Genomic DNA, 15,978 nt, shown 5'->3' with positions numbered 1-15,978 from the left:
GCTGAAATCTTCTCTAACTTCATAAATATTTTTCCCTCAACCCCCATATTGCCTGGAACAATCATGGTTACTTTCTCTTTTTTCTTTCACCCTTGCCTTCTGAATCAAGAAGCTTTCCTACTGCCTTTACATCCTAAGAATTTACTCATTCTCAAACTCCTTTACAATCCAGCTTCCCCTCTTTTTCCATCATTAAGATCACCAGCTTTTTACATAGCCACAAAAGAGTCCTTTAGGCTAAAAGCTCTGATCTATTTTCTATTCTCTTTCTCTTTGATCTCTGTGGAGTTCTACTTTATTTTCCACTTTTTTTTTTTCCTTAGAGTTTTCTACTCCCTTAACTTAGCTTCCTTAGCTCTACAATGTCTTTACTTTATGCTCCTATCATCTTTTGATGTACTTCTTCTAAGCTTCTGGACTGGTCCCTACTCCTCAAATATACACCTCTACCAAGAATCAATTTTCAATTTTCTGCTTATAAAAGAATATACAATCTTCCTTTGAGATTTCAGGCATCTGTTATTTTCACTAGGCAATCATTTTACATTGCTAACATGTTTAAGAGTTGTGTTGAAAGCTGTGGGATACAAAGGTGAAAGTTTCCGTAAAAGAGTTTAATTATCAAATTTCCACCATCACAATTGTATTCTTTTAAATCTAAATATATCACCCTCACTTCTTTCCTGAGAAGCAAGGTACTATATCCTGGCCATCATGGCTATAGATGCACTCTCAAAATAGAGCTAAAAATGAACTCACTCTACCTTTCACCTTGCCTAATCATGTGAGCTCTGCTCTAAGGTATGGCAGTGTCCCTGTCACTCAAGCTCAATGTATCAAAGCATTGCTGACTTTTTTCTCACATCCCCAACATACTTAAGTAGTTAGTAATTTCTATCAGTTACTTCTTCTATCAATTGTTGCATCTATTCCTTCCTTTTCAATATTAGTGCTACTCCTCTATTGAGATCCCCTCACATGAGCTCAGAGCAAGTAAACTTGGAATATCCAGGAGCTGTGCCCAAGTCCAGTTCATCCCTTTCTAGTATATTCTATCCTTTATTACTAGAATCATCTAGGTAAATACTAATTAGAATCAATTTTCTCAAACGCTTATGAGTCACCACTATTTAAATAATCACAATTGGGTGGGTGGGGGGCCCTCCATGAGCTAGCCCCAGTCTTACTTCCGTGCTCAAAGGAAGAGTGGCATTCTAGATCCTACTATTAAAATTCCATTCTCAGGTCTTACTCACATGCTGACCCCCATATTTGGAACATGCTTTCCTCCTGTCAGATTTCTTGATCATACTGTTCAATCAAGGTATACCAAACTTGCCTTTTACTAATGTATAATCATTTTTGCCAAATTGTACACCCTTTTTTTCTATTACATTTCAGCATTGACTCTTTCTTTAACTGATGTCATCCACTGCATATTGTTGTCACCATTTATTTGGTCACTGCAATCATGGATTTTCAAATAGCTATTATATTTCAATGAATAATTTTGGAATATAGAAAATGAGGAATACACAATAAGCTAGACAGAAGATACAGTAATAGCCCATCACTTAGAAACAAATATCGCTCCTATCTTCAGTCATTTTTTCCAATATTTCTGCTCTAGTATGCTTTCAAACAATGTAAATATGTAATTCTCTGTCTCCAATTGGGCCATAAGACTGTTGAAGTCTGGTCTGAATTTTATTACCTTTTTTCCTCAGTGCATGACATTTAGAATGTACTCCATAAGTGTTCACTAATATTAAATACAGGATGACAATTACACACATAGCCAAAATTAAAATTATATATTCATCGGTGTATAATGATCTGTACAAAAGACATTTATATCAGTAGCCAGTACATTTCATGACGGTAGGGGTATAGCAACTCTGTTTAGTACTGTCCACCCAACAACTACCACAGAACCTGAAATATACTACACAGTTGTAGAATACATGAATGAATTAAAATCACCTCTAGAAGGCAGTATTATAGAGGATCCAAACGGAAACTTCCTGTGAATTATCCATTTATATAGCGCTATCTCTTTAAATATTTACTATCAGCTGATCATGTAGAATGTAGCCAATGTGACATTTTAGATGATAGTAAATATTGTCACAGCCCGTCTTTTGCTTATGAGAGAAAGAGAAGAATAGAAGCAAACTTTCCATTTGAGGAACTTCAAAATTCACCAAAGGGATGATGTTATCCATTAGGTATTGGGGGGTCATGATTGCATATTATTCATTGATAGATATATGTCAACCCTATACAAATCAGAGATACTAAAAAAGAAATATTTGTGTTCCTTTTGGTCCAAAACAGAAATAATTATGAGATGGAAGACATTCATATCTAGCAAAGGCATAATCTAACCCTTGTGTTAACAAGCCTCTTGTGGTCCTCATTGTCCCAGACTGTGTAATGTCATCTAGGGGCTTCCCTTGTGGCACAGTTGTAAAGAATCCTCCCGCCAATGCAGGTGGGTTCCATCCCTGGTGTGAAAAGGTCCCTCGTGCCTCCGAGCAAATAAGCCAGTGCACCACAGCTATTGAGCCTGTGCTCTAGAGCCCTGTGGAAGACCCTGCACCCTAGAGTCCGTGCTCCACAACAAGAGAAGCCACTGCAGTGAGGAGCCCACGCACAGCGACTGGAGAGTAGCCGCAACTCTCCACAGCCAGAGGAAAGCCGGGGCAGCAACACACACTCAGCACAGACATTAAAAAAAAAAAAAGCATCCATGTCATCCAGACTGCCTTCTACTCCTCATTCCTTCCAAGAGGATGGCCAGAGCCCAGGACAAGGATAGTCACTGGGCTGCAATTCTAAAGAGAACAAAACTGAGCGTGAAGACAAAGGGTTAATGCTTCCTATGCAGATTTATTTTCTCATTGTCAAGACAAAGGGTTAATGCTCCCTATGCAAGTTTATTTTCTCACTGTCGACTTGTTCATCCCCATCTTGTGGGTAGTTTCTTTTGGAATTTATGATTTTAGATTCCTTTCTCTCTTCATTGCTGTTGAAAGCCCACTGTAGAGATAATTTTACTTTTGTTTAGAGGCTTAAGCATTCCTGCACTAGATAAAATGACTTTGACACATACAGGTAGGTAACTCAGCTTTTTAGGGTAAATTCTGAAGCTAACAGCCAGCAAGTCCTCCCTGCAATTCGATTGGCCCCGCAGTATACTTTCGGTATCTTCTCCAACCCGCCCCATCTCTGTGTCTGCCTATGGCCATATTAGTTGGCTCGACTGTTTGAGGATGGATTCAGGATTAATTCCTGGCAACTCACCATTTCTCACTCTCCACTAGAGAAAAGAATATCATGAAGTACTGGTGGGATGAGAGCAGCATGTGTAGGAAAACAGATGTCTGACTTCATCAGGCTTATTCGTGTGGGTGTCTGGGTGCCTGTAATTGCACCTGTCAAAGAGACTTGAAAACTGCCTATTATTTGATGCACACACCTCAGAATGATGACGATCGGCAAAGAAAATTTGCTTTCCCAGAATGATAGATGCAACAGCAGCAGAAACAATAACAGAAAACCAACCAAATTCGTATCAAGCTGCTCCTAAATCAATGCACCTCAAGCACTGTGATTACATTTTGTATAAAACTAATGTGAATTTTGGCCACAGTCACACTTTTGAAAACAATTATAAACTCAGGGTGTTTGTAGGTAGAATAGGACTAAGGCTTATCTTAAATCAACCTCTCATTTTGATGGGGGGGAAAAAAACTAGAGGTTTTAATTGGGGATGAGATTAGATCAAACTTATACAATCAGTGAAAGATAATATTACACCTTAGTTCTTTTCTAAATATAGAAATTTATCCCCTTTACCAAAGGGCTTTTTTCCCCCTCCCAAGTTACTCTAATTCCAGTGATCTTTCTCATTTAAATAACATAGGGATTTAGGAACCCAACAAAAATATCATCTTTTAAATGTTAATGTAGATGTATCTATGCATACATATATATGATATATATCTACTATTATCTTTATTAAATGTTCAATTTTATGCCCTAAATGCAAATCATATCCAGTCATTTTCTCATGTGGCAGAACAAACAAATAAGCAAATCATCTCAAAAACTAGTGCAAAGATATTTGGCTTTTCACAATTTAAAGCAAATCTTTCTTTTTCTCTCTCTCTTACTCACTCTCAGTCTCTCTCTCTCTCTCACACACACACACATGTGCACACATACAGGGTTGTTGGTTGAAATTAATCCTCATTTTAATTTTCCAGGTCATTGAATATTTGTCCATAGCCTCCTGCTACTTCTCCTTGATTAAAAACTCTTTTCTGTGCTCAAATATTGCTTCAGTTTTTAGTAATATGTATGTTTTGGATTTAGTCAAAGTTCAATAGTAAAGGCCTGGCAACATGAATATTTTATTAATGGAATGTGTTTGTGAAAATTTGGGGTAAATTCTGTGATAAGCTCTTCTGAAGGGGTGAGACCTCCTCTTTTGTTCTGGCTTGAGCCCTAAACTGTATTCTGGGTGAGGAGGGTTTTAGTTAATTGCAGGCTTTTGTTTTGCCAAGAGGTAGGAAGGGCTAAGGATTTCATTAAATGGAACAGAAAAGAAAAGAGAGAAGGGGTGCTTTGCTCCTTTTAAGAATTTCGAGGATGAAAGAATGAGTTAAGTCTAATAAGGATTTTTGTTATACTTGTTCTTCCCCATCTACCCTTGGGATAAATCTTCAGTAAAATATCCATCCTTTATTGTGTTAAGGGGTGGAGTCTGGTTTCGAGTTGTGCTAAGTACTTTGTCTTATTTCAAGGCGAGTGGGGGAACAAGAACAGGAACAGCCTATGCTCGCCCCTTCTGCCCCTCCCTCTGTGTGTGTGCAAGTATGTGTGTTTATGTATTTGCAGTGACCTGTATCAACCAAAATTCCCAGAATACAGATCTGATTGAAATACAAAGCTTACCTATTAAGGGCTTATTAGGACTGCAGCCCAGGAGACATAGGTTCAAGAAGCACAAAAATTGTCTTCCACCCAGACAGAATAGGTTGTGGTTATAAGGAGGTTATAAGCCTCCCGTTGGGATGCTTATAAAGGCAAAAACCACAGGTTACAGTTAGTTACATAGTTGTTTATCAAGGATTATAATTGGAGCTGTCAAGAAGTAAGGGCGCTTGTTAAGCTGGGATTTGTTGGGGTTTGGAGTAGTTGAATAGTTGCAGGGAGAGACCTTGAGACCATACGGTTGCAGCTGGGAACTGTTCTGAATATGGCTGGTGGTGTCCATGGTACAGTTCAAAGAAAGCTCAAGTTCTCAGTGGTACAGAGACGTGTCTGAGATTAGATCTTCAGTGGCTGCCCAAGTCCATTTTTGTATACCTGAACTGCCATCAGGCCACTATAATTTCAATTTGTCATCACCTGGAAACACCAGGAAGGATGAGATTGCCAGTCTACAAAATCTAGGAGGTTTAAAGTAATGCAGCAAAGCCAGGATCTTACCTCCATATTTCAGTAAGTGTAGGATCTCTTCGAACACATCCTTTATGGAGTTGGGATAGAGAATATAGTAGCCACACTTTTAGCTATTTCTACCATATTTTCATGCCCACCACAACTTTATTCCCCTCGAGTTTAACAGGTTAGTTTGACTAGTTTGACAGGTTTGTTTTCAGGGGTCTGAGCCCTACTTTCCTTTGAATGTCAACTCTCCAAACATCATCAACACTACCTGTTGATAAAACAAACTCAATGAATTGTTTACCTTGGTAAGGGAAAACGCCTCCACAGAACTCTCTACTTCTTAGAGGAGAAAATGCAAGGTCGAATTTGTTGAAAATAAGAAGTTTAGTTCAAGCTGAGTCTTTCAATGGGAAGACTTGATTGGGACTGGGAAAAAGATTATGCTATCAAGATTTAGAACTGCTGGAAATAGCAAGGTGAGATTTTGAGATTAGGGATTCAAAGCATCTGAAGACCTAAAGTATCTGTTGCTATTTCCTTTTGAGGGGAAATTTCAAATTTTGTAGGAAGTCTTTCAATGAAGAATCAAGTTATTGGCCTGGGCAAAATTTCCTAAAGTAGTAAAATTATGCTAATAAAACCAATGGACTAAATGGAATAGTAAAATTCTGACAATATAGATTATAATGTAGATGTTAAGTTGCGGGTATTGGGGTGGGGTAGCTAGTTTTGGAGTTTTCATTTTTACATTCTTATCCTGAATAACAGAGGCAACCTTAGGGAAAAGTTAACTATTTTCTTCCTACCTCAGCTCTTTTGATATTGCATTTTTTATTTGAAGTATTTTTTTATTTACTTTTCTAGTGTATCTTTGGGCTTGTCTGGTGGCTCAGTGGTAAAGAATCTTCCTGTCAATGCAGGAGACTTGGGTTTGACTCCTGGGTTGGGAAGATCCCCTGGAGAAGAAAATGGCAACCCACTCCAATATTCTTGCCTGAGAAATGCCATGGACAGGGGAGCCGGCAGGCTACAGTCCATGGCGTCACCAAAGACTTGGACACAATTTAATGACTAAACAAGAACAACAATTGAAATCATGTGTTTATGGTTCTATTTGCACATGTGAAGAATTGTATAATAGTATGGTGACATAGTTCTCAAGCTTCCTAGGATCTCAAGGTCTTTTGAGAGCTCATCTTGCTTAGTCTATGGCCTGAGTAGAGATACCATTTATATTAAGCAAGAATTCAGTCAAGATTTCTGCTTGTTAAGTCTGGTGGTGGTAAAAATAAACATTTATTGCATAAGCCTGAGCATATTTATTCATGTTCTTAAATTTTAAGAAACAACTTATCATAGGCAGAATTCTATCACAAGAACCTCTGAAAATTCCAGATTGTGTGGAAGTCTATTCATCAAAATGTATTTTTGGGATTTGTTCTGGAATGTAGAGGAATCTTACTGAAGTCCTCTGTGGATAGGGGCCACTACTCAGCCAAGGTCTCTTCGCATTTATTGGATATAATCTTATGTATGTAGGAATATAGATTATTTTCTAGAGCCTCAGCTGACTCAATTTAACAATATATCATCTTTGGATGAGCAAATATCAGTGTGTGGGATAATGTTCACGACAATCTCAAGTGATTTACACCATATCATCAGGCTGGCCTTATAATCTGAGGAGTTATTTCAGTTGAAATGGGATGAGAAACTGAAGAAAGATTTTTCAGCCAATAACAAAGTCTAATCAAGGTGCATAAAATTAAATATGGAGGAAGGACAAAGATTTGGGGAGAAGCCTAGGTAAGAAGAAGCCTTTACTATTTTTTACAAGGATCTGAAAACTCATTTATTCCTTCATTTATTCAGCTTTCAGTAGTGGTGGCTTGAAGGCTAAAGGAGCTATTGAATCCTGCTGTGTTAGAGAAATAAAAACAAGCCAGCTTGAGTTTGTGTTTGAGGAAGGCAAGGCCATGAAACTACTTGGAGCTCTGCCTGTTGTAAGTTTGGTGTAGAGAATATAGGCTGTATCCTTGGACAAAGGCCACTTGATTTACAATTAGGGTGCTAGAAATGCAAGGACCTAAATGTTGGATTTGGGGGTCAATAAGTATATTTTGCACAATGGAAGGAGAGATCAAATGATATTAGATATATATAAGATTAGATATAAATGATAATAGATATTAGATATATGATATAAGATCAAAAGATATTAGATCAAATGATATTAGACATTAGATATCAAATGATATTAGATATACTCATACTGGAATTAAGGAAAATTCGGAAATTACCTGGGGATTAGGCATTACCATCATCTAAAAATTCTGCCGGAATATTTACTTTGTCATTCACAAAGAGTTAATCTGTTTGCACTGCTTATAAAAATTATTTCCCCAAGCTATGGGAATCATAGAATCATAATTAACTTCTTGTTGTGGCTAGCTTGCAAAGATGTCTGCCATCAATTTCTTCTCTACATTTTTGTGCATACTGCTTATCACATTAAGGGCTGGAATCTAATTCATCTCCTCTTAAATCTGAGATTCCTTAATAATTTCCTTGACTGATTCTAATTTTAAAAAAAGTAATTTTATTTCTAAGGTAGGGTCAGCAAAGGCTCTTCAGCTTCTTCCTAAGTCTTTTATAATCCTTGATTTGGTGACAGTACTTCTTGGAATCCAGCCACTAGCCTATGAGAAGTCCAAGAGCAGGAAGGAACCATATGCGGCCCTTTGGTTAACAACCCCAACTGAGCTCCTGGCCAATAGCCAGCATTTGACTACTTGTCCTGCAAGTGAGCCATCTCTTCATCCATCTTAGTCAAGCATTCAGATGACTGCATCCCAGCCACCATCTTACTGCAGTTTTGTTAGATAACTCATGCAAAAGCTGCCAGCTGAGCTCAGTCAGCCTACAGAACCTGAGAGAAAATAGCATGCTGTTGCTTTAAGCCAAAGTTTCGATGTGGTTTATTACCCAGCAATAGGTAACTGGAACACTTCTCAACGTACTATTTATGCAAATTTCTGTCAATTCACAGTAGGTGGATTCTCAGCAATTAGAATGAATGAACAGATCCTGGTGATACACAAAGCTGAAAACACAAAAACTTCCATTTTCCTCCTTATGTTTCCCCTGCTTACCCTATTTTCCCAGATAACACCATGCTCTGTGGTGTGCAGCAATGAATTCAGACCCGGTAATGTCATGTTTTCCTTTTTTGATATTCCCACTTTATGAAGGAATTTGTACTGCAGATTATAAGCTGCTTCAGGGATCACGTTTATTTGGGGATCCTGATTGCATTGTCTAAATAATGTTGGTGATATCTTGATATTCTAAATTTTTCTTACAGCTCCATGGAACTTCATGAAAAGACAAAAAGTAAAACATTTCGGTGGGAGTAATATATCTTAACATGTTAAAGGAGCAACGGGAATTTTTATGACACACCAGGTAGTAGCTGATGATGAAGAAGCTTAACCGAAAATAAGCTTTCCCACGGCTAGGAAAGTAGGAGGATAGCATGAGCTGAAAGATGCTTTTAAAATATTTCAAGATTGAGATGAGGGTATAATCACTTTGTTCAAATTACCTCCTGTGTGGCAGGCACCAAATTATTGAATTGATAATAGGTTCAAAATATATATTTTTAGGGCTACAGAAAATGTGGGTCATTTGACATCACTGGCACTATATGTTGTTATATGTTTTAATCTGATACACATTTTATACTCCATACTGGTAATTTTAGCTGTATATATGCTTAAGTGTGATTAGAAATAGGGAAGTGAGAGGTTAGTAACTACTTGCTAAGTATGAACTATTGATGAGTCTTCAGCAGTCTTACTGCTTAAGCCATTTTCCCCAGATGGCCTTTAAGGAACAATTTAAAGGATTGGAATAATAAGGGAAAGGTTTTCTTCTTTCTCTGATATTATATTGTCCTCTCTGGAGGAAAAACCTTCTGCTGACTGCCCAGGGATAAGCATAGGAAGAAGGAAAAAAGAAAAAAAAAGAAAAAAAAAAAAAGCATAGTCACCTCCACACACCAACCTGTAGGGGGAAGTCATGGCTTTCACTTACCCATCTCATCTCCTTAATCGCCTCCTCCACAGCCATTCTCTAATAACTCTTCTGATGTTCAGTCCAGCGCTTCTTCCACCTACATCATGTTATCTTGCTGTCACTATTATGTTCAAAATTTTGCTCGCCATAAAATGCTATCTCATGTAGAAAAAAAATGTTTATCACTTTCAATGATTCATTATCCCTCATTATACATTCTTTATCTTATTAGAAAATCATATACATATACACTTCATATGCATCAGCATATATATATGTGTGTGTGTATCTTCCATATGTATTTATGTGTCTGTATATACACATACATTGTCAATAAAGATGAGTTTCCTCTTCTATCATTCAGTAGTGATGTAAAGTTGCTGCATATTAAACAAGATTGCAGACAGAAGCTTAGTTGAAAAGCCACTTGTTTTGAACTGAGAAGCTACTGAAACAATTAAAATCATGCATAGTAGATACTGAATAATTCAAAGAAAGTTGCAGATAATTCATGCTCCCTCCTTGCAGTCACTGCCTGATCTACAAGTAATCTGAAAAATGAAACTGTCTGATAAAATTTTTTCCCTCCTGACAAATAACAGGTTTCTATAATTATCCTGAAATATTTTAGCAGTACAAAGCAGAATAATGTCAAAGCAACTGAAATTAGGTTTACAACAGAATTCCAAAATAGCAGCGGTCTCTTACAGGAATTTAGCCATCTATATCAGGGAAAAAACAAATATATAAAGGCTCATATTTCTGTAGTTGGACCCAGTTTACCTCAGAGGACTTTAAGAAAAGGTAGCATATATTCTATATATGTCTGGATTCTTGACTAAGAGATGCTCCTTGGAAGAAAAGCTATGACCAACCTAGACAGCATATTAAAGAGCAGGGACATTACTTTGCCAACAAAGGCCTGCCTAGTCAAAGCCATAGTTTTTCCAGTAGTCATGTATGGATGTGAGAGTTGGACTATTAAGAAAGCTGAGTGCTGAAGAATGGATGCTTTTGAACTCTGGTGTTGGAGAAGACTCTTGAGAGTCCCTTGGACTGCAAGGAGATCCAACCAGTCCATCCTAAAGGAAATCAGACCTGAACATTCATTGGAAGGACTGATGCTGAAGCTGAAACTCCAATACTTTGGCCACCTGACGCGAAGAACTGACTCATTCGAAAAGACCCTGACACTGGGGAAGATTGAAGGCAGGAGGAGAAGGGGACGACAAAGGATGAGATGGCTGGATGGCATCACCAACTCAATGGACATGAGTTTGAGTGAGCTTCGGGAGTTGGTGATGGACAGGGAAGCCTGGCATGCTTCAGTCCACGGGGTTGCAATGAGTTGGACACAACTGAGTGACTGAACTGAACTGAACTGAGCATATATTCTATATATGACTGGATTCTTAACTAGTCAGTTCTCTGCTGAACAGAGGCAACAAGCCCTGGTGTTGGGAATGTGAAACATACATTTTATAAATCTTAATTTTTATTTTGCTCATTATTTGCACTTTTAACTTGGGAAATCTTAAACTTGATATTTTTTATGGATATATATAATAAATACATGATATCTTATGATTGGATAGTCCATTATATTTTAGAAAAAATATACAATTTTTCTCTCATTAAATCTATAAAACCCTTGAATAACCTTCAATTATTATAATCAGACAAAGAAACTGAAAGTAAGACAAATTGGGAAAATTTTCTCACAACACAGAATTTGAAAATCAGGATTTGATCTAGAATTTCTGACTCTAAATCCAATGATCTTTTCATTACAACAAATGATTTACTAACTACTCAAGAATTTATTTTGGGCTATTTTGATATTTGGGCTTCCCAGGTGGCTCAGTGATAAACAATCTGCCTGCCAATGCAGAAGGCGTAGGAGACACGGGTTTGATCTCTGGGTTGGGAAAATCCTCTGACGGAGGAAATGGAAACCCACTCCAGTATTTTTGCGGTATAATCCCATGGACAGAGGAGCCTGGTGGGCTACAGTCCATAGGGTCTCAAAAGTCGAGCACGACTGAGCAGGCACACTTTTTGACACTTAAAGAAATACAGTATGAGAATAAAATTAGCATTTTAACTCTTGATATAGGTTATGCTTTTAGAGTTCTAGTAATTGGATAAACCATCTCAGACAATGTCTGTCTGACATTCCTGATAGTAATTTTTAGGAATGATAACAAATGAACCTGAATACACACAGCCTATGCATTAGATTGTGTGTGTGCGAGCTGAGTTATGTCCAACTCTTTGCAACCCCATGGACTACAGCCTGCCAGGCACCTCTGTCCATGGAATTTTCCAGGCAAGAATACTGGAGTATGTTGCCATTTCCTACTCCAGTGGATTTTCCCCACCCAGGGATAGAACCCACGTCTCTTGCATTGTGCTACCTGGGAAAGCATGCATTAGATGAGAGACTTAAATTATGAAAAGTCATCCTGTACATATGGTAGAATCTCAATAAATTGTTGGTGTTCAGTGACATTTGACAGTTGATGTTTCTGATATTTCCAAGGCTTAAAATAGCATTGTGATATCATGGAATTGAGTGGTTGAAAATATATCTTTTTTTCTAGGTTTTTGAAGAGCAGATTTCAGCACTAACTTAACCCTTTGAAGAGTCAGGGAATTTCTTGTGCCTATGCTATGTCATACTAGAATCAGTTCGGTTCAGTTCAGTTTAGTCGCTCAGTCGTGTCCGACTCTTTATGATCCTATGAACCGCAGCACGCCAGGCCTCCCTGTCTATCACCAACTCCCGGAGTTTACTCAAACTCACATCCATCGAGTCAGTGATGCTGTCCAGCCATCTCATCCTCCGTCGTCCCCTTTTCCTCCTGCCCCCAATCCCTCCCAGCATCAGAGTCTTTTCCAATGAGTCAACTCTTTGCATGAGGTGGCCAAAGTACTGGAGTTTCAGCTTTAGCATCATTCCATACTAGAATAACCCAAACCAAATAACCCGTGCTAAAATGACATCATAACCCTTTCTCTGGGAGCATGTGCTAAAATAATCCAAACTAAATAATAATATGTACTAAAATAACCCAAGTCAAATAACTCATACTAAACTAATCAAAACACTTTCACTGGAAACATATAGAAACACAGACTAAATTTAAACATACATAATTCAAACACATAGCTGAGATTGTTAGATATAGAACTTCTCAGGTGACAGGAGAGAAAGAGTGCTGAAAAGACACTGAAATAACTGTGTAAGGAAATGATGTGGCTCTTCTTTTCTTTTCTTCTGGCCATGCTGTGTGGGATCTTAGTTCCCTGACCAGGGGTCAAACCTGTGCCCCCTGCTTTGGAAGCATGAAGTCTTAACCACTGGACTGCCAGGGAAGTCCCCGGTGGCTCTTTAATGTTGGAAGTAGTTGAAAGGTAGGGAAACTGGCATTTGGGAGGGATCGTGATCAATAACCTAGAGCAGTGGTTCTCAAATTGTATAATTTTGCCACCCTTCCTTTTCACTCCCTGCCTGGACACATTAGACAATATTTGGAGGCATTTTTGGTTGCTGCAGCTGTGAGTGTGCTCTGGTGTGGGCAGTGTTAATAACATCTAGTGGGTAGAAGCTAGAAATTCTGCAAATCATCCTACAATGCATAAGAAAAGCCACCCAGAAAAAGAGAATCATGTGGTGTCAAAGTCAATAGTGCTCAAGTTGATATATTCTGGCTTGATGACTGGGGGTTTATGCCCACTGGGACAGTGAGGGAAGATTTTGGTCCAGAGGTATGGAAGTTTAGAACTGAGACTCCCAAAATGAGAGTCTTAATCCTATATGTGAACTATCCTAAGTTGAAGGGAGAATCACAAAAGAAAAACAAATCACAGAATTTGCCAGTGAGATATTTTTTTCTTTTCCTTTTTGTCTGGAATATGGATTAAGAAAATGAGGCCACCTCTCAGTTTGTGGTTCACATTTACCGGCTATATACTTTGGATTTCAAATATTTAGAAAATAAAATGAGCACTGATTCTAAATATGTGATATTACTGCAAATTTTTTGCTGAAGGATACACAGAATACTCCCTGGCAGGATAATTTCAAAATCTATGCTACAAAGGGATATTCACAGAAAGAAAAGAAAAAAGGGATAGAGATTAGTTCACAGTAAAAATTTTAAAAGTTGAACAGTGCACCAAAAGAGATCTTTGGTACATTCAACCTATAGAGATATTAAAGTCCATAACACTCAAGGTAATAAAATAATTTTGAAAGGAAAACAAACAAGTTAGGTTTAATACCATCAACATATTTAATAATATTTAAAATTCTATGAAACTTCAGGCACTGTAAAAGAAGTGGACCTGTAAAAAGAAGCAAATCAAACCTTTAGAAATGAAAAACAAACTCAATGAAATAAAAAACTCAATCAACAATTTAAATAGAAAATTAGATACAAATAAAGAGAGAATAGTGAACTGAAATAAACATTGAGCAATTAGGTAGAATACAACAGAGGTGGGGGGAAAGAACCTCAATAATGTTGCAAAATATGAGAGGTTAAGAAAGACAGAGTTCAGAATAAAAAGTGTCAAAATTCATAGAGTAGGAATTTTTTAAGGAACGACTAGAAAATTGGGGAGATATCATATTCACAATAATGGAACTTGTGAAGCTGGATTGGCTTCTTTGAACAAACTCTCATGCTGACAACAACTAAAAATTGTATATGAACTCTGGGAAAAGGTCTCTGTAAAGTTTAGAAGAGCTATGCAGATGACACCACCCTTATGGCAGAAAGTGAAGAGGAACTCAAAAGCCTCTTGATGAAAGTGAAAGAGGAGAGTGAAAAAGTTGGCTTAAAGCTCAACATTCAGGAAAGCTAAGATCATGGCATCTGGTCCTATCACTTCATGGGAAATAGATGGGGAAACAGTGGAAACAGTGTCAGACTTTATTTTTTTTGGCTCCAAAATCACTGCAGATGGTAATTGCAGCCATGAAATTAAAAGACGCTTACTCCTTGGAAGGAAAGTTATGACCAACCTAGATAGCATATTCAAAAGCAGAGATATTTCTTTGCCAACAAAGGTCTGTCTAGTCAAGGCTATGGTTTTTCCACTGGTCATGTATGGTTGTGAAAGTTGGACTGTGAAGAAAGCTGAGGGCCGAAGAATTGATGCTTTTGAATGGTGGTGCTGGAGAAGACTCTTGAGTCCCTTGGACTGCAAGGAGGTCCAACCAGTCCATCCTAAAGGAGATCAGTCCTGGGTGTTCATTGGAAGGATTGATGCTGAAGCTGAAACTCCAGTACTTTGGCCACCTCATGTGAAAAGTTGACTCATTGGAAAAGACCCTGATGCTGGGAGGGATTGGGGGCAGGAGGAAAAGGGCACGACAGAGGATGAGATGGCTGGATGGCATCACTGACTCAATGGACTTGAGTTTGAGTGAACTCTGGGAGTTGGTGATGGACAAGGAGGCCTGGCATGCTGCGGTTCATGGGGTCGCAGAGTCAGACACGACTGAGTGACTGAACTGAACTGAACTGAACATGTTAATGATAAACTGGTGGTCAGAATCTTAGAGAAAATGAAATCCAGAGACAAACCTGTTTCTTGGTAAACTCACTGAACAGTGAGGGTTTGCTGGTCTCAGCTAAGAGACTAAGAATCTTCTAATAGTATATTCTCATTTCCCTTTTTCTTGTCTTTAGGCTACTGGTGTCCTATGCTTTATTTACAGCTATGTTACAAATCATGTTATGTATGTCATTGTTGTTATTGTATTTTAAATAATTTTTAAAAGAGGTTTACATAATAAGAATATATCTTATATGTCATATTTAATCTTCTTGCTTAGGTATTAGTCATAAATAAATATTTCCTGTGGTTTCACAAAATTTGGAAAATTTCACCCATTAGTTCTCCAAATATTTTTTCCCCTCTTTTTTTGAGACTCTAATCAATGTATATTAGGCTATTTGAAGTCATTCCACAATTCAGACATTCTTTTCATCTCAGTTTCTAATACTATACCAAGTTCACTAAGCTTTTCTTTCGCCCTATCTCATAAACCAATAATCCCAACCAGTGTCTATTTTTATTACAGGTATTGCAGTTTTTTATCTTCAGAAGTTTCATTTATATTTTTAAAATATCTCCTATCTAACTTTTTTAACATATACCATATAGTCATAACAGGGCTTCCCAGGTGGTGCTAATGGTATAGAACTTGCCTACCAATGCAGGAGATCCAAGAGACACAGGTTCAATCCCTGGAGAAGGAAATGGCAACCCACTCCAGTATTCTTGCCTGGAGAATCCCATGGACAGAGGAGCCTGGAGGGCTATAGTCTATAGGGTCCCAAAGAGTCAGACATGACTGAAGCGACTTAGCATGCACACAATATACTCATAATAACGACTTTAATGTCTTGTCTGCTGATTGTAACA

This window comes from Bubalus kerabau, chromosome 1, assembly GCF_029407905.1.
Source record: "Bubalus kerabau isolate K-KA32 ecotype Philippines breed swamp buffalo chromosome 1, PCC_UOA_SB_1v2, whole genome shotgun sequence".
NCBI lineage: Eukaryota > Metazoa > Chordata > Mammalia > Artiodactyla > Bovidae > Bubalus > Bubalus kerabau.
This window is presented reverse-complemented; position numbering follows the sequence as displayed.